The sequence below is a fragment of the Pleurodeles waltl genome, chromosome 10 (genome assembly GCF_031143425.1).
Source record: "Pleurodeles waltl isolate 20211129_DDA chromosome 10, aPleWal1.hap1.20221129, whole genome shotgun sequence".
Classification (NCBI taxonomy): Eukaryota; Metazoa; Chordata; class Amphibia; order Caudata; family Salamandridae; genus Pleurodeles; species Pleurodeles waltl.
This window is the reverse complement of record NC_090449.1, coordinates 1,024,662,907-1,024,685,357: the sequence shown is the minus strand read 5'-3', so window position 1 is coordinate 1,024,685,357 and position 22,451 is coordinate 1,024,662,907. Positions and strand designations below refer to the sequence as shown.

The 22,451-nt window shown below is 45.4% G+C and overlaps 1 protein-coding gene across 4 annotated transcripts in view; it reads right to left on the bottom strand.

Moving 5' to 3' along the window:
* Nucleotides 1-445, bottom strand: part of ABHD5 (abhydrolase domain containing 5, lysophosphatidic acid acyltransferase) — a 134,622-nt gene extending 134,177 nt beyond the window's left edge. For 3 of the 4 annotated variants that reach the window (XM_069211971.1, XM_069211972.1, XM_069211974.1), the window contains exon 1: nucleotides 249-384. The gene's annotated coding sequence lies outside the window, so the exon portion shown is untranslated. Of the gene's footprint in view, nucleotides 1-248 lie in introns of all 4 variants that reach the window. The other variant, XM_069211973.1, reaches the window with a different exon arrangement.
* Nucleotides 446-22,451: the final 22,006 nt, after the last annotated feature.

Below are 22,451 nucleotides of genomic sequence, written 5' to 3'. Positions count from 1 at the left end.
TCAGATGAGAATGGAAGCCCTGTGAATAGGGCGATCGAAGAAGAAATAACAGGAACCCCATCTATGATGAAATTACATGGATAATGAAAAGACACCAAAGAGCAGACAATCCAATGCCACTACTGCAGAACCATAACACCGGGGGTAATATAAGTACTACATTTATTATCATCAAAGCAGCCAACTGACACCGTAAACACACACCAGCCCTCCGGACACAGACGAGGATCGCCGGACACAGGACTTACCTCCTGTCTCTAACTGGGTTTACAATCCCGATAGAGTCTCCACTGCTTTCAACCCTAAAAGTACTTCAAAAACTGAAGGCAATGACAACCAATCAGAAAGCTACTTTAAAGCGACTATGAAGCTGGACGGTACAGGGCGGGACCTCGGCTTAAGCACCGCCCCATGACGCCTCCATTGGTTACGAAACGCTGAGACTGTTCCGGAAATTACGTCAAACTCGTACCGGGAGTGATCACCGTTTTTCTGAGCCGGAAAGAGTTACTGATGTCGCACAGGAAGAGATAGCCTCAGCCGTCGTATGCCCGCTGGGCCAGGCTGAGACTTAGTAGAGAGTGGCTTATGAGTGCCGGTGGTAAAAAGGACTTTTTGGCGTGTAAACCCGCGGACAAGACGCCTCAACCAGCAAGGGCGCTCTGATGCAGGGGCCCACACAGTGCTTAATTTGAGCCGGTGGTTTCCGGTGCGGGGCACCGGCACTTATTTTTCTGCCTGAAGTATTTACCGCGAGCAAAAGACACATATAGGAAAGACGAGGAAGAGAAAGACGGAAAAGCGTCACAAAGGGAGAAAGCTGTAAGAATGAGCTGGAGGGACAGGGAGTGGCTAGAAGTTGAATGAAGTGGCCCGAGATGGCTTCAGGATTACTCTGCCTCAGTATTCCGTGCTCGCACATTTAATTGCAGCAGCCTGGTATTTCAGAGGGGAGCTTTGGCTACCAGCACGTTTTTATTTAAAATTGAGTACTGGGCCCACTACGCCTCAACAGTCAGGATGGGTTTCAGCTTCCTTGTGTTAGGCATGCAGTGCTGACTGAAAGGGCAGGTTTCAGTGTGTTGGCATAGTTTATTTGCCAAAAGTATACTATGGCAGCATCCGCCTTCATCGTTCACTTGCAGGATCACTCGCGTTGATCCCATCGCGCACCTTCCACTTCGGGAGACACAGCACCCATACATTCTCATTCGCTCTATATTCATGTACTGCATCTACGGTGCCACACACTTGTGGCCCTCATTCAAGACAGGGCGCATCGCAGGTTTGTAGGCGCTCTAACTAAATCACACCAACATCTAGGTGTGGACATTAAGGTAAATTCTGCACACTCACTGTTAAAATTCAGGAGAAAGGGTACATTTACAAACGCCTGTGAGGTGGTAACTAGCAAAGGGGAGTATTATGTAGTGATGCTGGTTAGGCTTCACTATGCAATACTCTCATGATACCCCAAAGATGGTCCTTTAGATTCACAATAATAAATCCTTAGCTCAGTCCTGGTAGCGTGGTAAAGAACAGTCAAGCTTTACTAGAGGAACACGTGTTAAGAATTTGAGAGTACCAACATGGATGATAAGTAATTGACACAACAGTTGCGTATAACTGGAGTTATACTTTTTAGAGTAAAAAAATAAGTACATTTATAAGCCGTCAAACTTTACTATTGCGGTCAGTGGGGAAAATCACCAGTGGCAATTGGCCACTTGCGTGGTGAGTTCAGGGGAATTCACTGGTTAAGGTTGTGTGGTTCCCAAGACCAAGCTGTGTTAGTCAGATTTTACCTGGCTCCTGGGGCCTGAGTGCAGAAATATTCTGGCTGTCCTTGGTGCTGAACGCGGAAGCCGTGGGTGCAGAAAAATGGTACTTGTGACACCCTGTCACTTGCAGGTCAGGTTTGTGGGAGCCCACTGGGGGTTAAGATTGTGTGGCCCCCTGGGCCAGGATTCACCAGGCAGAACAACTCCACCTAGCCTGGATGTCTCAGGCACAGAGATGTGCTCGGCTATCCTTGGTGCTCAACGGGACCAGCGGTTGCTGGTTTTACCACTAAGATGGTGCAGGCAAGAAAACAGATGCAAAGACTCAGCAATGGAGCCACAGGTGATGTCCGATGAAGGTGTTGCAGTGTGCCCCTGAGTTGCAGCGTCAAGTAAAGGGGGAGATAAACGGACTGGCCACCAAAAAGCCTTGGCAGTGGTAAGGGCAAGGAGAAGTTATCTCCCCTTGCAGAGGTCCAATGGAAAGCGGTAGTTGGCTGAAACTTGGAGGAGCCTGGACTACATTTCCCATAATGCACTATACCACCTCTCTTTGGGCAATTCCTCAGAAGGCCCGATGCCCATCGCTTCTTTGGATCCGATAGTCACCTTTTACCTGTGGTGAGCAGCAAACTTGTGTCACCAGTCCAAGGTAATCTGGTCTTGCCTTTGGCTCACACAGAGTTCCCTCTTGCTGGTTGAAGCAGTCTTTGTCCAGGACGAGCTGCAGTGGAGCAGTTCCAGGAAGGTTGACCCAGGTTCAAGGTATCACACCTTATGTTAGTGCAGGTTCCTTGTCATCAATGCAGGTCACTTGTCCTTTCTTCGCAAGTTGTTGCAGATCTGAGGTTCTGGTGCTAGGGATCTCCGTAAATCCTAGATTTAGGGGTGTTACAGGTGTGGGTGCTAGTAGCCAATGGGCTACTGGCCCCAGCGGCTAATCTGCCCCTTAGGTGACCACATCTGGTGGGTTCTGGCACCTTTTCTAACTGGAACCCTCTATATCTACCACTTTTCAAGATGGCAGAAGTCTTCCTCGGCTGTTCAGACCTGACTACCCACCCTAGCGATGTGGCTAGCCTTATGGGGGTGTACGCCTCCTGACTAATTCATTTTCTGCCCTACCCAGGTGCAAATGTGCCTGGGGCAGTGGGACAGCTTTGTCCTCTACTATGGGACAGCTTGCTTGCATATCAGAGGTGGTTTGATGTGCCACTTCACTAGTCTTCCTGGGAAGGAGGGAGATGTGACCTCTTTACCATCCAGGCCATTGTCCTGACTCCTAGGACTGTTCACACTTCTGCCCAGGGGGTGATAATCCTCTCTTGGCAGCAGGAGCTTCTGGCTAGAAGCCAGAGCACAGGAGAGCTGGGGCAACTTGGTGGGCAACCTCTATGTTTGCTTTCTGGGTCCATGCTGCATCGCCCTCAACACAAGATTCATGTCATGGAAGAGAAGGCACATTGTTTGATACAAACTATGGCCCATTTCGGTGGTACCATAATGTTGTTGGAGACCTCTGGTTTGCCTGGGTGCCAGCCAAGTTTATCCTATGGACTGTCATTCCCTTATAATAGCCTTTAATAGGAAAGGCCATTATAGGGATGTATAAACGTGCACTTATATGTCAACACCCTTAATATAATGCACCCTGCCTTCAGGGCTCAGGAGGCCTACCCGAAGGGTGACTGATGTATATTAAAGACAGTGCCTGGGCTGTGCTACACATGGTGTGGGCAGAGCCGATTTTGAGCAGTTTGCACTGCTCCTGCAGTCTGCAATGGCAGGGCTACGGTTAGTAGCTTGCTTGGGTCACTTGGGGTGACATAAAAAGTGCTTCAGGCCCTGGTGACCCCTTTAACACTCATGCCTTGGGTACCACTGCTACCATGTACTAGGGACTTATAAGGCGGTTAAAGTACTTGGCACTTGGGGATGCCAATTCACTTTTTCAGATTTAATGAGACCACTGCTACTGGGGCCTGGTTAGCAGGCTCCAGTGCACTTTCAGAATCATAACCAACAGCATCTATTGTGAAAAGTGGGGGTGACCATCCAAAAAGGGCCCTTACCTACAGTAATGCAATAATATAAAGTAAGTAAACAGCAGGCTGATACAGGTACTTGTATACATTGTTTGCTGCTTTGCGTAATGCTTAGCCATAGTAATCAAGCATTTACATGTTGCTGGCCTTATTTAATGATTAATAAAAGTAGCAAACATATCCGTATATATATATATATATATATGTTTTTGGTTACTGCTTTTGCATCTCTAAATTCAAAAGATTCATATACCAGGTTGGACAACCTCAGACTGATTACATCTTGAAGTGATTCAATGTTTCAAAATATAGTGCTTTTTAATGACTTTCTTGCGACGTACAATGAACGTTATTGGCATGTATGTATTCACCATACTACAGATTTTGTTTATTAAACTTGTACTTAACAACAAGGATTGCTTGTGTGTAAAATGGATATTGTTAGTTTGTACACAGATATACCCCAGTAAAAAGAATTGAAGGTCATCGTACATGTCCTTTTAAAGCAATCGGAGCTAGAAGAAATAAGGACTTGGATTAAGTAAAGAAATACAACAATAAGTAAAGTCTTCAAAGAAACAACAATGTTCAGATTGGACTTACAGAGAGAAAGGCGAGAGAACTGACCATCCATATACAAAATTATGCTCAAGAAATGTAATACCAGAGATACCACAAATTGTGTATATGCAATGCAATGCAATGCTGTTGCAATCAATCAATCGGTGCTTGTAAAGCACAACTACTCACCAGTTAGGGTCTCAAGGCGCTGGGGTGTGCGGCGGGGGGATAGCGTATACCGGTAAGGTGGTTATGGAAGCCATGTCTCCAGTTCCTTCGTGAAGCTGAGGAGGGAGGTGGTTTGTCTGATGTGGAGAGGAAGGGAGTTCCAGTCGGTGGCTGCGAGGTAGGAAAAGGAGCATCCTTCGGTTCTGGTTTTCCTGATGTGATAAATACAAGTTGGCATGGCAGAAATATCAGTGAAGACTGATTGGAATGAATATTGATTGGACTTCCAGACAAATAATATAAAGACACCTGTTGCTTATCAGTTTCAAGACGGATGACACAATTTGCATCAAATTAGGTTTTTGATATTGGAATTCACCCATCCCTCAGAATGAGAAGAGACACACCTAAAAGTATTTTAAGAGCAGAGGCACCCTGGATAATATCTTGGATAATCTGTACCCCGGAGGCCATAACAAGGACTTTAATGCTTTTTGTAAAGTAATATTTGAAAGTATAATTGAAAAAGATAATGATGTATTAAGGGTTTTGAAAACTAGGAGAAACTGATAATTGAAGAAGTGAAGTTTGTCATGGTAGGTGGGTTTAATGGGAGTAGGTTTATTAGGGAAACATGGTGGCTAAACAGGGTAATAAATGTACGAAAAGTACAAACTAGACTTGTACTGACAGGATGTGATAACTTGATGTGAGGATGAGGGCTTGTGATAGCTACAGCTAATTGAAGAGCCCCAGTCAGAACAAAACCAAGCTTGGGTTGCTTGCATTCTGGTTCAGTGAATACCTGACCCGGCAGTTCGGGCTGGACTGTTCCTACTGGAGCAGGGCCAAGACTGACTTGCAAATGACCAGGTCCAATCTGAGGTGGGCAAAAGAACAATGGAATGCTACCCCCAAGCGATTGCCAGTGGTTACACTTATTGCAAGCACCCTTCCATCACCTTTTGTGTGTTTGAGATTGTGATAGAAGACCGATCAGAAAATCTATAACCCTATTGGGAAGATGCGACAATCCCAAACAGTATGAAATGTGAAAACATGTAACAAGATGTTTTTTTCCTTTTGTTAGTAATGTCGGGATAGATGGTCCTGAAAAAACTTGTATAGTTAATGTTTTTAAAAAATAATATTGAAGTGATATTTTTGTTTAACAAAATACCTCTGAAGAAGGCAGAATAAAAATGTTTTAGGTTAAAAGTAAATAAAACCAAGGCATTTATATCAGCATGGTGATGAAGAAATTTGTGAAGAAATTGGATTTGTATATAAAAAAGAATGCTGGTAAGGGTTACAGTTGTTAACCACATTAACAAAGGATTAAAGAAAACATTTTGAGATGGGAGGAATATTGTTTCACTGGAGGTGTGGATGAGTATACCAGGAGATAAATCTGTTTCAGTTGCGTTATGGTATACCTGTCCCCTGCCTATAATGCATTACCCACATCATTGTGCCTAGGAACATTGTAAGGCTAAGCTATATGGTGGGGACTAGTGAGGTTGTTCTTGCTACATTGGTATTAGGTACAGGTATTGGCTGAAGATTACATCCTGTTACAAATGCCTCCTGGGGACAAGGCAGGATCACAACATGTGTTTTGGTGCAGCAATCGCAGCACATGAGTAGAGACCATCGGCAACGACCACACACTGTGTTTAGTGGGGATAAAGTAAGCCTTGTCCAAAATGTACTTGAAGGAGAGTCAATACTCTGTGCTGAAGACAGTGCACACTGTTCACTATGTATTGCAAGCAGGGTCAAACACTGACTCACCACTTGAAATCAATAGCATACAATGTTCTGCTATACAGTCCCAAATTTTCCCTTTTTGCTAAAAATATGACCTTCCAGCAAGCTCTGGCAGAGGGTAATTCAGTGCAAATTAATGAAGGATCAGAAACGTGTACGGTAAACAAAGCATTCAAGTTCTCACACTCAACTTTGGTTTTCAGCAATGTCCCTAAATGTTAGCTAACAAAACCCATTTGCAAGGAGCTTCTGAAGATTCCAAGAAAGGAAATGTAGGTTACAAGTTGTAAATCCCAATTCCCATTATCATGTCACCTCAATGTATGTAAGTTCTGCAGAACAGGAGCTAGGAAAGAGTTTATTTTTTAAATGTAGCTAAATAGAACCAGTACAAGTCACTCCTAGTTAAATGTTACAAATAATAATTGGAATCCTCGCAATTGTATATTTGCCTATGCATTATTGATCATGAATCAGGATTTTGATAAGTGGCGTCTCGCTAATCCGCTTGTGAACCGTTGTAAATAGCTGAAATTGGGAAACTTTCTCATACTAACTTTTCTGTGAGTGCAAATCGAATGTAGTCATACTAGGCGCAGTTCGCAGAATATATTCTTAGATTACTCATAGGAAGAGTTTGGTGTAAGTGGATAAACAGATCTGTGATTTCTACCACTTGTGGCGATAGTTTCTGCGAGATGGTTTCGTCTGTGCGTTAGTTTAGTTTAGATTGTGAGGATCCAGAACTGACTCCTTAAAGAAGTTGTAATTCTTTGATGTGGGAAGACAGCAGCATAAAGCAGACTTTGCAGCTTCTTGGACTGAAGCATATTGTGTTACAAAATGGGAATATTTCTCCCAAACACATAAGAAAAAATAGGGCCTCATTACGAGTTTGGCCGTCCGACCACGGGACCACCAAACTCACAGGGAGGACTCCACTGCCATAGCGGTGACATTCCCCGAGCGTATTACAGTGTTGCTGACCGGCGGGAACATTGCAATACACGATAGGATATTGGCCTCGGCTCCCTTTAACACTCCAGCGCCCTTACAATGCACACTGTCTGCAAAGCAGTGCAAGGGCAAATCTCATAATTAGGCCAGTAGTCTTTGGTGTTGTTCGTGGCTGTATTATAAAGTATATCCAGTAGGCTGGAGGAAAATGCTGTAACCTTGTTTATAGAGTTTACTCCAGTAACCGATTAATATGTCAGGTGGTAACTGGCTGAACTTTCCTGCACGGTGTACAAGAAAAGAACAGAACGAGTTAAAGGACATTGAAACCAAAGAGGTAGGAGTAATGGAGTGCAGCCATGTATCTAAAAGGTGATTTGAAGACAAAAGCTGGATGGTCATTGGCTAATTGGATTGGTATTGCCTCTTTAAGATAGTTACACATTGATGCAATGATGAAGCTTGAGGAGTGATTAGTCCTAGGTGAAAATACTGTTGTTCACCATAACGAGAGTATAACGTTACGTTTTGGAGTAGATTCATTGCCTGGAGTTGTTTTAAAGGAGTAGTACTTGGTGACATAAAGGAGTCTGTTGCTTAATTCAGAATTCTTACTAAATGGCTTTGTTAAACCTGCAAGGAAACTTTATATTTGAGTTTTGCCTAGCAAGGACTAATTCTAGTTAGTGATGTTTGGGGACAGGGAGTGCAATTCTTTAATAAGAAAACTAAGGAGCTGCAAACCAATTGACAATTGATAAAAGCCTTATGTGGCAAATAACCACAATTGTGCAGTTTTTAATATCAGATCTGTGGATACCCAATAGGGCTGTTCAATGAAAAAGCAATTTGGTCTGTTGGAATTATAGTACACTTCACCTGGTCAGAAAGCATTCAATACCTTGCGTGTAGCCAACAAGCTCTTGGCTGTGGAAATATTACTATTGATAGCTCAGGAGTAAATACACAACTGGAAAGATGCAGAGGGTGTTTTTGGGATGATGTAATCACGTCACTGAACACCCTGTAACCTGGATGTGTGATAAACAACAGTGATGGCATGCTTCCTAGAAATGGGTATTTACACAGCTGTGTGACGCAAGGGGTGTAAGATCTGTGCAGCACAGTCAGACCATGACATTCATTCACAGCCTGTGTTTCCTGGATCTGTGTGATAAACCATACTATTGACCTCAAAGAAATACTTTACAGGTATGCATACAAATGTGTGTTAACAAATATTGATGTTAATAAGGCAACACATTACTAGGAAATGGCAAACCATCTTACATCGGTCCCTCCCACACACCTTCTCATGCCGAAGTGGCACTTTCAAGTGCAAAAGAGAATTCTGGCAGATGGTGTCAGTTGTCCTGTCAAGGTGTTTGGTGATGACCGATCTACATAAATCATCTTTCTTCATAGACTGATATCATTTTTGGAAATCTCAGCACTTGACGAATAGCAAGAGAAGATCGTGTTGTGCTTGGGACAGCAGCCATCACCATCCTTGTTGCTTCTAATGTGACAGAGGCACAAGCTTAATGGATGATTAATAACACTGGAATAACTTATTCAGTATCATTAAGTTTCTGCAGTGTTACCTTTACTCCACTAAAAACACAACATAGTCTTCTTAACAACCTGGGTGTACAGGATGGAAAAATCTATGAAAGCTTGCCAGATATACCAGAAGGTGGTGGTGACCAAGTTGATGCTTAGATAGATGCATTCCAGGTACCTTTTTAAAAACTGGAAGATCATTTTTGTGATAAAATTAATGTAATGTTGGAGCGGCACAGATCCTTTAGAAGTGTTCAAGGAAAAAGTGAAAAGGTATCAAACTATGTAGCACCCCTAAGTGCTCTATCTAATGCATGTGAAGTGTTCTCTGTGACTGTTTAATCAGGAACCAATTGGTAAGGTGGACCAACAATCTCCATAGTCTGGAAGAACGTTTACCTCGCAACCCTTGTCTGAATGATGACTTTGACATAGCAAAAACAACAGGACATACAGATGACTATCGAAGGGAAATGCAGGCACAGTGGAACAGATCTGTGGAATCAAGAAGAATGAAAGACAGTGCCAATCTTAAGAATAAACAAGGGGTGACTATAGTATAGTCAAGGGCAATAGGTGAGGGAATATTGGGCACCTAATTAATAACCCTAGTCACTTAGCAAAACAGTTTTCCTGTCGAAAATGAGATATATGTGTTAGAAGAGGGCACTTAGCAAAGAACAGACTAGTAGAAATTAGTTCAGTGCCTTGAAAAAGACAAGAAAAAGATTATGGGGGTCATTCTGACCCCGGCCGGCGGCGGGAGCCGCCAGCCTGGCTGGAACCCCCAGAATACCGCTGCGCGGTCAAAAGACCGCCGCGGGTATTCTGAGTTTCCCGCTGGGCGGGCGAGCGACCGCCAGAAGGCCGCCCGCCCGCCCGCCAAGTGACCCCCTTCCATGAGGATGCCGGCTTCCACAGAGTCGCAATTTTCAGTGTCTGCCACGCAGACACTGAAAATCTTAATGGGGCCCTGTTAGGGCCAGAGGCATGGGCACTGCAGGGGCCCCCAGGGGCCCCACGACACCCGTTCCCGGTTAAAACCGCCAGAACCAGGCTGGCGGGAAGGGGGTCGGAATCCCTGCCGTGGAGGATTCCCCAGGGCAGCGGGCTACCGGCGGGACACCGGGCTGTACCGCCGCGGTCAGAATGCCCATGGATGCACCGCCAGCCTGTTGGCGGTGCATCCGCGGTCCCCGGCCCTGGCAGTCCATGACCGCCAGGGTCGGAATGACCCCCTATGTTTCTGATCAATAGTGGTAATGCAAACTTGGAGCTACCCATAATTTCATGCATGGTGGCCAGGAGGAGAACGTCTTTGCTATTTTGTGTTCCCTATTTACTTTGAATGACATCAAAGTCTAAAGGGTATGTGCTAGAAGAGGAGGACATCAACCCTTTCCTATAATGACTCAGTTCAGTTAAAGGGTATGGTCAATGAGGATTTCTTTTAAGGGAAGAGCTACAGTAGGAATGGAATGCAGCACATTACCAAGCATGAATTTTTAAGGTGGCTACACCAAACATAATTTGGTATTAGATTAGACCCCCAGGGAGACTCCACGTGTCTTCCTGGTTGACATATCCTTTAGGGGAGAGAAAGTCTGCAACCAGTTTCCAGAAATCTTTTAAGAAAAATGTGGTCTCCTTACAATTTCGAACACCAAATCAGGTGCATGGCAGGGGCATTATTGGTAACTCACAAGGGTCTACCCAAGCCTCATCTAATGAAATAACCCCCAAAGGAAGAGTAGAACAAGTTGCTAATTGTAGGGTTTAATGAACAGATTTAGAGTTCCATATGGTTGGCCCCTACCAAGGCAGGTGACAAGGAGATACCATTGTGTGTGGATCTCAGGGGCCTGAATTCCAGAATATGGTTTCATCCTTTTCCCAGAATTAATGAAATGCTCAGTGCCTTTTGGGAGACAAGCTGTTTTTCTGTCCTAGATTTGTCATCAGCCTACAACGAGATCGATTTGCATTGCAACTCTAGGTTCCTACCACATTCATAACACCATTTGGACCATATCATTTCAACAGAATGCCATTCAGGTTGGCCTCCACTGCAGCTGCATTACAGTGCATAATGCAGACCATCATAGAAGACCTCCCAATTGTGCTATGTTTTCAGGATGACATTGTGCAGTACAGTAAAACTGAGCAAGGTCTTGATTCCATATTAAGTATAGTGTTAGAGGAACTAAGGGAAGCTGACCTCACCACCAAAAGAGATAAATGCCATATTAGGGTAGAGTTGTTGACCTACCTGGGTCACACTTTATCAAACAATGACATTTAACCTAAGTATGACGTATTACAAGCAGTGAGTAAAGCTCCAGCACCTGTTGACAAAGATGTACTTAAATAATTTTTGGGCCCAGTGGAATATTAGTTCAAATCTTTAAAGAATTTTGGAAGCATTTGTGATCCCGTGCATTACAAAAGGGGTGACATTTGTGTGGAATACCAACTGGGGTAAAGCATTCATAAAGATCAACACTGCTATTGTTGAAGCACCTTCATTAGGCACTTTGATGTTCACCGGTATACTGTTTCGACCAGAAATGCGAGAACAGCCTAGAAGCCACCCTGATGCAAATGGTAGATGAGAAGGACCACATTGTTGTTGAAAGAGTGCAGAGTATGTTGAGGGCCCTGTTTGATAAGTCTTTTGCACCTAAAAATCTGTAACTTGCTTTAGAAGTGAATGAGATATTGTGTTTTAAAGTAAATATGCTTGCATTATTGGCAACGAATTTTAGTAGGATCTGTTTGTGGCTTCTATAAAGGACCTCTAACTTAAAGATGTGCTGATTGGTTCTGGACCACTTGAAATCGACAGATTAGGGACGTTTTCATCAGTAGATATTCTGAATTGCAGCAGTCTAATCTGGAACTGAGAAAGGGTGTCATAATCAATTTAGGTTAGTCCGCTGGTGGAAATTTAGCATACACCCAAGGAAATGTATGTAGTTTGTGCATGATTAAACCTCAGAAAACACTTGAGATAATATTTGCAGGTTGTCGTCAATTTTCACTCCTAGGCTTTTGACCTCTTCCAAGAGAGAAGGGCAAATCCCTAAGATGGAAGGCTGTGTTTAATCATTCCATAAGTGGCAATTGGTGTAAATCATCAGAACCTGCGCCTTATCTGAACTCATCTTTTACCAATGTTCATTCATCCATATATTGACATCCACTAGGAGGCTTTAGGAGCCTCACTTTCGGAAGAACCCAGCTATCTGCTTAAATATGTAGGATTACACTATGGGGCTAAACTAGTTCCACAAATGACTGAATACACATATTGAATAGCTATGGAGACAATGCCTATGCTTGGGACGCTCCATAGTCAGGAATAAGAGATTTAGACCAAAGAAAGCATAACAAACCTTTTTGGATACATTCCCCCAAACGGAAGAAACCCAACTGAAAACTGTGTTTTTTTATATAAGTTGACGTTAATTGAGTAAGGATGTTGAATGCAGCCAATAAGTCTAAAAAAGTCAGAGCACAAATGCCATCCCTATGCGTTGGTAGATGGAGGTCATATAAAGCGGTCTGTATGGTCAGTCAGCCTGGTACATGTGTTTGGACTGAGACCAATGTGTGCTTCAACAGGAATCTCATTACTTACTACATATGTACATAGGCTTTTTGCAACATAGGGTCTAGGGGACCTGTACCCAGTGCACAAATTAATGAAATTTGCAGACGTGCAGTCCATTTTTTAACTGGGACGAGACAATTTACATAATACGCCTGAGTTGCACAAACCTGCAGAGTGATCTGGGTTTCATTCTCAGGGGTACCACAGTCCTTGCACACTATGGCTACTATGCTTGCTACGGCACAGTGCAAGCGACTGGTTGCAAATATTTGTGGGGCACCTTGAATGGGCGAAGGGTGGGACACCAAGGCAGCCATCAGCTGGAAAAAGGTGGCAACAAGGCACTCACTGACTCACAGTGGGACAAAGCATGCCAGGGACTAAAACTGACATTAAGAAATGCTGGCTTCAAGCTGCTACAATTAATTACCAGTAAACTACCTATCTGACACCACTTAAAGCAAGATATATTTAAAGGAAGAACTCTGCTGTGCTTGAGATGTCATGAACAACTGCAGACATGGCGATGTCACGGAGTAGGGATTTACTGGACTAGGGTGGTAGAAAGATTGCATCAATGTACTGGTAGGCCTCCGGGTTAACACAGAAAGAGTTCCATATTGGATTTGTGCCCAGTTAAAAAAAAGGAAATAGAAAATTTGTTGTGCTGGGGAAAATTTAACCCAAACAGATAATAGTGATACCGTGGCGGGATCCCAGATGGCCCAGTCCATGACAGAATGGGTAGCGGCTGAAGAAAGTCACATGAAAAGAGCGGGAAGAGGTGATAAATTTACAGAAGATGTTGCAGAGTGAGAACTACTATTGTGTGACACTAGACTGTTAGGAAACGGAAGCACGGACATGCACATGTAAAAAAGGGTGGAAAGTAGGTCTATCAAACAAATCGCTCATAGCCAACACAATGTGTCTGTTGCAAAGTGACAAGGATGGAAGCAGTGCTTAATTTGTGCTTGTTGTTTCCGGTGCTGAGCACCGGCACTTATTTTTTAGGGCTGGGCCTTATTCTTCTTCCTTAAGCATCTGCTGCGAGCAAAAGACACATATGGGAAAGACGGAGGAAGAGAAAAACGAAAAAGCGTCACAAAGGGAGAAATTAGAAAGCTGCAAGAGTGAGCTGAAGGGGCAGGAAGTGGCTTTATATGGATTGAAGAGGCCCGAGATGGCTTACACCGCCTCAGTATTCCGTGCTCACACATTTAATTGCAGAAGCCACATGTTTAAGAGGAGGTCTTCGGGCACAGGCACCTATTTATTTACAAATTAAGCACTGGATGGAAGGAGTCTACATTAATATGCAAAATGACAATAGGATAAAAAGAGTAATAAAGATGAAAACATGTAATAACTGAGCAAAACAAATAGCAGAATTCTACTAAAATAAAAAGATAATACTGTGCAATGATTGAAAAGTATGGTGACACAGACCAACAAAGTGTTGGATAAATAAACTGTGTGGGTCCGAACAAGACAGAGGGAAATTTAATGTTTAGGTTAAGACAATATTTATTTCCCCATCTTTGTTTTACCCTATTTTATAACATACATTTCACAATATTACAAATCGAAGTGTAATGAAACATTCAAATGAGACTTACTCTTAAAGAAATATCAATAAAGATATTTATACGAAAGAAATAGGCCCTAATAGTAAATCCTGATAGATTTCTAGGTGCTCTGTGATTATGAATTCTCAAGAAAGTACATTTATTTTAGCTTTTTAGGCAATTCCTTCTTGATGCTCTGCACCAGGTCCTACATTTGCTAAAATGCTATGATTCTGGGAACATAAACTGCGCCCTGTGTGGCATGCATCAGATGTGTTCCAAACACTCTTTCTGCGACCCTAATTTCTCGACGCCTCCCCTCGGTACTCTAATATCCGCTATCCCATTTGCCAATGTGATGTTCCCATTATTAACATTCCGATGTCCCTGCATACCCTTATTCCCCATATAGGTACAGAAGAACCATAACCACTACCCTCGTTGTGTGGCTTCCTATCTAACATGGCAGATAACATCACCAATCATATCACAGACAGTGAATTTAGGGCTATTGCACTGTAACCTAAAACTGCCTCCATTTTATGTTTTTGATTGAATACATCCTTACTGACACACTATATATAGGTACCCATGTATATATGCATACGTTTTCCTTACAGGTCAAATTAGAAGCTGTAAGCAAGACTCTTCACCCCAATATTTAGAGACAGTACAGCAAATATTCAAAACATTCCACGCTCTCAAAAGTGCATGGGTTACTCACACGCCTAGGCCTGCATTTCATGGTGATTATTGTTACTCTCTTGTGTGCATCTTGGATGAGTGAGCAGCAGGAAGTTATGCGTGCTATGACAATGTTTACCACCAGCATGCAGTACAGTTGTCACAGTGGGTTATACATGGGTTTGTGGATGTTTGAGACAATGGCTGCAGACCAGGAAGAAGACATTCTCTGCACTGTGTTATCTTAACACCCAAATCCAGCCATTAACTTGTTTTACCCTCCAGTGTGCTGTACCGGACTGACCTCTGCAGAAGGTTGGTAAGATGTATGCTTGTACTGTCATGAAAATGGCTCTGTACCAGAATATCGCAGCTTGAACATTGTTGACAAAAACAACATGATGTCCCAAATATCGTTTAAAAATATTGTAGCATTAAATTTAATATTAGGCCTCAATATTTATGTCAGACAATATTTTTGTTATCAATATTCTGTCATGCAACCCACCAATATGTTAATGGAAGTGATATTGTGCTCCCGTTGACTGATGTGGACCAGAGAGTGTTGACCCAAAGTACTCATCCACACCTTCTATTTGCTAGTTAGTTGTCGAGGACTGAAAGTTAAACATCTTCCAATAAACCCTTTGTGAATCTTGCCCAAAGTGATTCAATCAATCAATCAGAAATTTGTAAAGCGCACTACTCATCCGTGAGGGTCTCAAGGCGCTGAGGTGGGGGGATGTGCTGCTACTGCTCGAACAGACAGGTCTTGAGAAGTCTCCTGAAAGTAAGGAGGTCTTTGGTCTGACGCAGGTGGGTGGGAAGAGTGTTCCACGTCTTGGCAGCGAGGTGCGAGAATGAGCTGCTGCCAGTTGTAGCTCTGCGGATGCGTGGGAGGGTTGCGAGGGCGAGGTCGGCAGAGCGGAGATGCCGAGTCAGGGTGTAGACGGAGAGCCGTCTGTTGAGGTATTCTGGTCTGGTTTTGTGCAGTGCTTTGTGAGCGTGGGTGAGGAGTTTGAAGGTGATTCTCTTGTTGACTGGAAGCCAGTGCAGGCCTCTCAATGGCTGCCCAATGTGTGTGGAACTCCACTCCTCAGTGGACACACATCAAACTTTGTTGTGTTCCATATGATATGATGAGAAAGCGTGTTGTTTGGTAAATTGTAGAAAGGAATTTGGGCAAGAGTAACTAGATGGAGAAATATGTGTCTCTAATTTAATTAATCAAAACATTGATGTAGGAAGTTGGCTCTGTATGTGCTATTTCAAAGTAAGGAATAGCATGCACAGAGTCCAAGGGTTCCCCTTAGAGGTAAAATAGTGGTAAAAAGAGATAATACTAATGCTCTATTTTGTGGTAGTGTGGTCGAGCAGTAGGCTTATCCAAGGAGTAGTGTTAAGCATTTGTTGTACATACACATAGACAATAAATGAGGTACACACACTCAGAGACAAATCCAGCCAATAGGTTTTGTTATAGAAAAATATCTTTTCTTAGTTTATTTTAAGAACCACAGGTTCAAATTTAACATGTAATATCTTGTTTGAAAGGTATTGTAGGTAAGTACATTAGGAACTTTGAATCATTTCAATTGCATGTATACTTTTCAAGTTATTGACAAATAGCTACTTTAAAAGTGGACACAGTGCAATTTTCACAGTTCCTGGGGGAGGTAAGTTTTTGTTAGTTTTACCAGGTAAGTAAGACACTTACAGGGTTCAGTTCTTGGTCCAAGGTAGCCCACCGTTGGGGGTTCAGAGCAACCCCAAAGTCACCACACCAGCAGCTCAGGGCCGGTCAGGTGCAGAGTTCAAAGTGGTGCCCAAAACGCATAGGCTAGAATGGAGAGAAGGGGGTGCCCCGGTTCCGGTTTGCTTGCAGGTAAGTACCCGCATCTTCGGAGGGCAGACCAGGGGGGTTTTGTAGGGCACCGGGGGGGGACACAAGCCCACACAGAAATTTCACCCTCAGCAGCGCGGGGGCGGCCGGGTGCAGTGTAGAAACAAGCGTCGGGTTCGCAATGTTAGTCTATGAGAGATCAACGGATCTCTTCAGCGCTGCAGGCAGGCAAGGGGGGGCTTCCTCGGGGAAACCTCCACTTGGGCAAGGGAGAGGGACTCCTGGGGGTCACTTCTCCAGTGAAAGTCCGGTCCTTCAGGTCCTGGGGGCTGCGGGTGCAGGGTCTTTTCCAGGCGTCGGGACTTAGGTTTCAGAGAGTCGCGGTCAGGGGAAGCCTCGGGATTCCCTCTGCAGGCGGCGCTGTGGGGGCTCAGGGGGGACAGGTTTTGGTACTCACAGTCGTAGAGTAGTCCGGGGGTCCTCCCTGAGGTGTTGGTTCTCCACCAGCCGAGTCGGGGTCGCCGGGTGCAGTGTTGCAAGTCTCACGCTTCTTGCGGGGAGCTTGCAGGGTTCTTTCAAGGCTGCTGGAAACAAAGTTGCAGCCCTTCTTGGAGCAGGTCCGCTGTCCTCGGGAGTTTCTTGTCTTTTCGAAGCAGGGGCAGTCCTCAGAGGATGTCGAGGTCGCTGGTCCCTTTGGAAGGCGTCGCTGGAGCAGGATCTTTGGAAGGCAGGAGACAGGCCGGTGAGTTTCTGGAGCCAAGGCAGTTGTCGTCTTCTGGTCTTCCTCTGCAGGGGTTTTTCAGCTAGGCAGTCCTTCTTCTTGTAGTTGCAGGAATCTAATTTTCTAGGGTTCAGGGTAGCCCTTAAATACTAAATTTAAGGGCGTGTTTAGGTCTGGGGGGTTAGTAGCCAATGGCTACTAGCCCTGAGGGTGGGTACACCCTCTTTGTGCCTCCTCCCAAGGGGAGGGGGTCACAATCCTAACCCTATTGGGGGAATCCTCCATCTGCAAGATGGAGGATTTCTAAAAGTTAGAGTCACTTCAGCTCAGGACACCTTAGGGGCTGTCCTGACTGGCCAGTGACTCCTCCTTGTTGCTTTCTTTGTTCCCTCCAGCCTTGCCGCCAAAAGTGGGGGCCGTGGCCGGAGGGGGCGGGCAACTCCACTAAGCTGGAGTGCCCTGCTGGGCTGTGACAAAGGGGTGAGCCTTTGAGGCTCACCGCCAGGTGTCACAGCTCCTGCCTGGGGAAGGTGTTAGCATCTCCACCCAGTGCAGGCTTTGTTACTGGCCTCAGAGTGACAAAGGCACTCTCCCCATGGGGCCAGCAACATGTCTCTGGTGTGGCAGGCTGCTGGAACTAGTCAGCCTACACAGACAGTCGGTTAAGTTTCAGGGGGCACCTCTAAGGTGCCCTCTGGGGTGTATTTTGCAATAAAATGTACACTGGCATCAGTGTGCATTTATTGTGCTGAGAAGTTTGATACCAAACTTCCCAGTTTTCAGTGTAGCCATTATGGTGCTGTGGAGTTCGTGTTTGACAGACTCCCAGACCATATACTCTTATGGCTACCCTGCACTTACAATGTCTAAGGTTTTGTTTAGACACTGTAGGGGTACCATGCTCATGCACTGGTACCCTCACCTATGGTATAGTGCACCCTGCCTTAGGGCTGTAAGGCCTGCTAGAGGGGTGTCTTACCTATACTGCATAGGCAGTGAGAGGCTGGCATGGCACCCTGAGGGGAGTGCCATGTCGACTTACTCGTTTTGTCCTCACTAGCACACACAAGCTGGCAAGCAGTGTGTCTGTGCTGAGTGAGAGGTCTCCAGGGTGGCATAAGACATGCTGCAGCCCTTAGAGACCTTCCTTGGCATCAGGGCCCTTGGTACCAGAAGTACCAGTTACAAGGGACTTATCTGGATGCCAGGGTCTGCCAATTGTGGATACAAAAGTACAGGTTAGGGAAAGAACACTGGTGCTGGGGCCTGGTTAGCAGGCCTCAGCACACTTTCAATTGTAAACATAGCATCAGCAAAGGCAAAAAGTCAGGGGGCAACCATGCCAAGGAGGCATTTCCTTACACAACCCCCCCCCCCAAACGAAAGAGGATGAGACTAACCTTTCCCAAGAGAGTCTTCATTTTCTAAGTGGAAGAACCTGGAAAGGCCATCTGCATTGGCATGGGCAGTCCCAGGTCTGTGTTCCACTATAATGTCCATTCCCTGTAGGGAGATGGACCACCTCAACAGTTTAGGATTTTCACCTTTCATTTGCATCAGCCATTTGAGAGGTCTGTGGTCAGTTTGAACTAGGAAGTGAGTCCCAAAGAGGTATGGTCTCAGCTTCTTCAGGGACCAAACCACAGCAAAGGCCTCCCTCTCAATGGCACTCCAACGCTGCTCCCTGGGGAGTAACCTCCTGCTAATGAAAGCAACAGGCTGGTCAAGGCCATCATCATTTGTTTGGGACAAAACTGCCCCTATCCCATGTTCAGAGGCATCTGTCTGCACAATGAACTGCTTAGAATAATCTGGAGCTTTTAGAACTGGTGCTGAGCACATTGCTTGTTTCAGGGTGTCAAAGGCCTGTTGGCATTCCACAGTCCAGTTCACTTTCTTGGGCATTTTCTTGGAGGTGAGTTCAGTGAGGGCTGTCACAATGGATCCATATCCCTTCACAAACCTCCTGTAATACCCAGTCAAGCCAAGGAATGCCCTGACTTGAGTCTGGGTTTTTGGAGCTACCCAGTCCAGAATAGTCTGGATCTTGGGTTGGAGTGGCTGAACTTGGCCTCCACCTACAAGGTGGCCCAAGTAAACCACAGTTCCCTGCCCTATCTGGCATTTGGATGCCTTGATAGAGAGGCCTGCAGATTGCAGAGCCTTCAAAACCTTCTTCAGGTGGACCAGGTGATCCTGCCAGGTGGAGCTAAAGACAGCAATATCATCAAGATAAGCTGTGCTAAAGGACTCCAAGCCAGCAAGGACTTGATTCACCAACCTTTGGAAGGTGGCAGGGGCATTCTTTAAACCAAAGGGCATAACAGTAAACTGATAATGCCCATCAGGTGTGGAGAATGCTGTTTTCTCTTTTGCTCCAGGTGCCATTTTTATTTGCCAGTACCCTGCTGTCAAGTCAAAGGTACTTAAGAATTTGGCAGCACCTAATTTATCTATGAGCTCATCAGCTCTAGGAATTGGATGAGCATCTGTCTTGGTGACAGAATTGAGCCCCCTGTAGTCCACACAAAACCTCATCTCTTTCTTTCCATCTTTGGTGTGATGTTTGGGGACTAAGACCATTGGGCTAGCCCAGGGGCTGTCAGAGCGCTCAATTACTCCCAATTCCAGCATCTTGTGGACTTCCACCTTGATGCTTTCCTTAACATGGTCAGATTGTCTAAAGATTTTGTTCTTGACAGGCATGCTGTCTCCTGTGTCCACATCATGGGTACACAGGTGTGTCTGACCAGGGGTTAAGGAGAAGAGTTCAGGAAACTGTTGTAGGACTCTCCTACAATCAGCTTGCTGTTGGCCAGAGAGAGTGTCTGAGTAGATCACTCCATCTACTGAGCCATCTTTTGGGTCTGATGACAGAAGATCAGGGAGAGGTTCACTCTCTGCCTCCTGATCCTCATCTGTTACCATCAACAGATTTACATCAGCCCTGTCATGGAAGAGCTTAAGGCGGTTCACATGGATCACCCTCTTGGGGCTCCTGCTTGTGCCCAGGTCCACCAGGTAGGTGACCTGACTCTTCCTTTCTAGCACTGGGTAAGGGCCACTCCATTTGTCCTGGAGTGCCCTGGGAGCCACAGGCTCCAGAACCCAGACTTTCTGCCCTGGTTGGAACTCAACCAGTGCAGCCTTTTGGTCATACCAAAACTTCTGGAGCTGTTGGCTGGCCTCAAGGTTTTTGGTTGCCTTTTCCATGTACTCTGCCATTCTAGAGCGAAGGCCAAGTACATAGTCCACTATGTCTTGTTTAGGCTCATGAAGAGGTCTCTCCCAGCCTTCTTTAACAAGAGCAAGTGGTCCCCTTACAGGATGACCAAACAGAAGTTCAAAGGGTGAGAATCCTACTCCCTTCTGTGGCACCTCTCTGTAAGCGAAAAGCAGACATGGCAAGAGGACATCCCATCTCCTTTTGAGCTTTTCTGGGAGCCCCATGATCATGCCTTTTAATGTCTTGTTGAATCTCTCAACTAAGCCATTAGTTTGTGGATGGTATGGTGTAGTGAATTTGTAAGTCACTCCACACTCATTCCACATGTGTTTTAGGTATGCTGACATGAAGTTGGTACCTCTGTCAGACACCACCTCCTTAGGGAAACCCACTCTGGTAAAGATACCAATGAGGGCCTTGGCTACTGCAGGGGCAGTAGTCGACCTAAGGGGAATAGCTTCAGGATACCTAGTAGCATGATCCACTACTACTAGGATGTACATATTTCCTGAGGCTGTGGGAGGTTCCAGTGGACCAACTATGTCCACACCCACTCTTTCAAAGGGGACCCCCACCACTGGAAGTGGAATGAGGGGGGCCTTTGGGTGCCCACCTGTCTTACCACTGGATTGACAGGTGGGGCAGGAGAGGCAAAACTCCTTAACCTTCTGGGACATATTGGGCCAGTAGAAGTGGTTGACTAACCTCTCCCACGTCTTGGTTTGTCCCAAATGCCCAGCAAGGGGAATATCATGGGCTAAGGTCAGAATAAACTCTCTGAACGACTGAGGCACTACCACTCTCCTAGTGGCACCAGGTTTGGGGTCTCTGGCCTCAGTGTACAGGAGTCCATCTTCCCAATAGACCCTATGTGTTCCATTTTTCTTGCCCTTGGACTCTTCAGCAGCTTGCTGCCTAAGGCCTTCAAGAGAGGGACAGGTTTCTTGTCCCTTACACAGCTCCTCCCTTGAGGGTCCCCCTGGGCCTAAGAGCTCAACCTGATATGGTTCAAGTTCCAAAGGCTCAGTTCCCTCAGAGGGCAGAACTTCTTCCTGAGAAGAGAGGTTCCCTTTTTCTGACTGTGTTGCAGTTGGTTTCCCAACTGACTTTCCTTTTCTCTTGGTAGGCTGGGCCATTTTTCCAGACTCCAGCTCTACTTTTTCACCCTGTGCCTTGCATTGTGCTCTTGTTTTTACACACACCAGTTCAGGGATACCCAGCATGGCTGCATGGGTTTTTAGCTCTACCTCAGCCCATGCTGAGGACTCCAGGTCATTTCCAAGCAGACAGTCTACTGGGATGTTTGAGGAGACCACCACCTGTTTCAGGCCATTGACCCCTCCCCATTCTAAAGTTACCATTGCCATGGGATGTGCTTTAGTTTGATTGTCAGCATTGGTGACTGTATAAGTTTTTCCAGTCAGGTATTGGCCAGGGGAAACCAGTTTTTCTGTCACCATGGTGACACTGGCACCTGTATCCCTCAGGCCCTCTACACTTGTCCCATTAATAAAGAGCTGCTGCCTGTATTTTTGCATGTTAGGGGGCCAGGCAGCTAGTGTGGCTAAATCCACCCCACCCTCAGAGACTAGAGTAGCTTCAGTGTGGACCCTGATTTGCTCTGGGCACACTGTTGATCCCACTTGGAGACTAGCCATTCCAGTGTTACCTGGATTGGAGTTTGGAGTGGAACTTTTCTTGGGACAGGCCTTGTCTCCAGTTTGGTGTCCAGACTGACTACAGTTTCGACACCAGGCCTTTTTGGGATCAAAGTTTTTACCCTTGTACCCAGGATTGGTTTGTGAAGAGGCTCTGGGCCCACCCTCCTGTGCAGGTTTTTGGGGGCCTTTAGAAGACTCTTGACTATTTTTATTTTTGGCTGTCTCACCACCTTTCCCCTGGGGAGGTTTTGTGACCCCTTTCTTTTGGTCACCCCCTGTGGAAGTTTTGG